This window comes from Onychostoma macrolepis, chromosome 17 (assembly GCF_012432095.1).
Source record: "Onychostoma macrolepis isolate SWU-2019 chromosome 17, ASM1243209v1, whole genome shotgun sequence".
Classification (NCBI taxonomy): Eukaryota; Metazoa; Chordata; class Actinopteri; order Cypriniformes; family Cyprinidae; genus Onychostoma; species Onychostoma macrolepis.
The window spans coordinates 3,136,395-3,138,894 of record NC_081171.1 but is presented as its reverse complement, the minus strand read 5'-3'; the positions used below and the strand labels follow the sequence as shown (position 1 = coordinate 3,138,894).

Genomic DNA, 2,500 nt, shown 5'->3' with positions numbered 1-2,500 from the left:
ACAACTTCATCTGCTGACATTTAAATAATGCAACCAATGCTAATCTTAATTAGCATAGCATATGCCGTCAACTACTGCTGACTGTTTAGAAACTTAAAATACACCCTTTAGCGGTGTGCTTACATAACGTGTGCCTCTTAACCGACAGAAACCAGTGAGCGCTACAACACTGGAGAAAACCTCCTGTTCATCAAACTTTAAGACTTTGAGGCATGGGCTCTGTCCCAACTCACAGAGAGCTGTTTTAGTGTTACTGTAAAACACAAAAAATACATATACAAATATTGTGCAAAAAGTCTTTTTTATTTAGACTTATATAGAACTTATTTGCAATATTTTCAGTATAAAGCTGGTTTTCTGCAAAGGAATAAAAAAAATAAAAAAGGCAAGGTAACTGCAACTGTTTATCTCACAATTCTGACATTTTCTCGCAATTGCAAGTTTATACGTCACAATTTGGGCTTTTTTTCTCAATTGTAACTTTAAATCTCACATTTGCAAGATATGAACTCAGGTTTAACTATTGCAATTCTCATTTTTCTTTATATGTTGAGTTTATATCGTACAATTCTGACTTTTTTTTTGCTAGTTATAAACTCTAAGTTTACATAATTTCTGTGACAGGATAAAAAAAAAAAAAAAAAAAGAGCTTTTGACTTTTTCCTACAATTCTGACTTTTTTTGCCTCACAGTTGCAAGTTTATCTCTCACAATTCATATTTTTCTTCTTAGAATTGCAAGTTAATATCTTGCAATTCAAACCTTTTTCTTAGAACGGTGAGATATAAACCAAGTCAGAATTTTGAGATACAAATTATCTCAAGTATCGCAATTTTTTATTATTTCATTGGGGAAAAAGCTTCCATATTTTATTATTAAATTTTTTTACCTTTTTTGGTGCAAACTTCATGTCAGGAACACAGGTAATCCTTTAAATGCGCTCTAGATTTTTGGAAAAGAGCCATGGCGGTCTGAAACAGATTTTTGTTGATTACTGGCTTAAAACGACTTTCTTTTTTAACTACATTAACCTTTTGTAAGGAGAAGTAACATCTTGGCCTGCATTGCTCTGATGTCCAGCTGGAGAGGGATGATTCGCCTCCCGTTCAGTCCGTTTCTTTCCTTTGTGCTACAGAAGAGCGTGTAATCGAGTGGCTTTTAGTAGATTTAACGTAAGGAAATGACGGCACGTTCTCAGGATGGTAATCTCCTCACACGCTCGGCGTGAGCACCGCATCATGAATGTTTCATCTGCCGTATTACCCGGACTCTTTTCAGACCCGCTCTGAACGCTCACACAGATACGAACATCAGTAAAGTCTACTGCACCTCAAAGGGAAAAAAGACCATTTCTCTGGAAAGAAGCACATTTCCCAAAATTGATTACTTGCTACACAAACCAGTGATTTAATCTCGCAATTCTGTCGAACAGATAGTGAAGTCACATGTGATGTTTTTACTCCTTTTTTTCAAATGCTCGGAAACTCTTCTGGTCACAGAAGATCCAAACACACACCTCAGTGTGCTGTATAACAATGAAAGATCCAGCTTAAACACAAAGGATGAAGTTCTGGTTAAGCACACACACACACACACGGGTAAACATTCAGACGAGGCAATGGTTTACATTTCACTCTTATTCTGGGACAAAGAGCTGACTATTCATATATTTGAGGGCTGCTCAATCTTAAGAGATCAACCTTGCTGTAAATTTAGAGTTTGAACTCAAAAAACTTCACGTTCACCACAAATGAATATGTATTTAACTACCATTCAAAAATTAGGGATCAATAAGATTTTTTATTAAAGAAATCTCTTAAGCACACTAACATTGCATTTATATGATAAAAAATACAATGAAATAGTATTACCATTAACTGTTTTCCATGGGAATATGTGTTAAAATGTAATTTATTCCTGAGTCAAAGCTGAATTTTCAGTGTCACACGATCCTTCAGAAATCATTCTAATATGCTGATTTTATACTCAAGAAACATTTTTGATTATTATCAACGTTAAAAACAGTTGTGCTGCTCAATATGTTTGTGGAAACTGATACATTTTATTTTATTCGTCTCTGATGAATAAAAAACAGCACTTTTTCTGTAACATTATAAATGTCCTTACTGTCACTTATGCTAAATATAATGCATCCTTGCTGAAAAGAAGCATTAATTTTGTGAAAAAAATAATAATATAATATATAAAAAAGAAAACTAACACTAGCTTGTATTCTTTTTCTATTCTATCTATTCCTTTTCTTTTTTATTTATTATACAATTAACAAAAGCAAAATAGGCCTGTAACACTATAGCTTGCTCTTTTCTTTTTCTATTCTATCGGTTTTCTTTTTATTTATTGTATAATAATAAAAAATAAAAAACCTTGCTACGTGTACTGCGTTAAGCTAACTGAGACTTGTTATAGCTCTTGCGTATCATTGTTTTTTTGTTTGATTTTGATTGCTTCCATTGTCCTCATTTGTAAGTCGCTTTGGATA

At 33.2% G+C, this 2,500-nt stretch overlaps 1 protein-coding gene across 1 annotated transcript in view; it reads right to left on the bottom strand.

Moving 5' to 3' along the window:
* LOC131523453 (kelch-like protein 29) overlaps positions 1 to 2,500 on the bottom strand; it is a 143,231-nt gene that overhangs the window by 71,370 nt on the left and 69,361 nt on the right. The window lies entirely within an intron of this gene.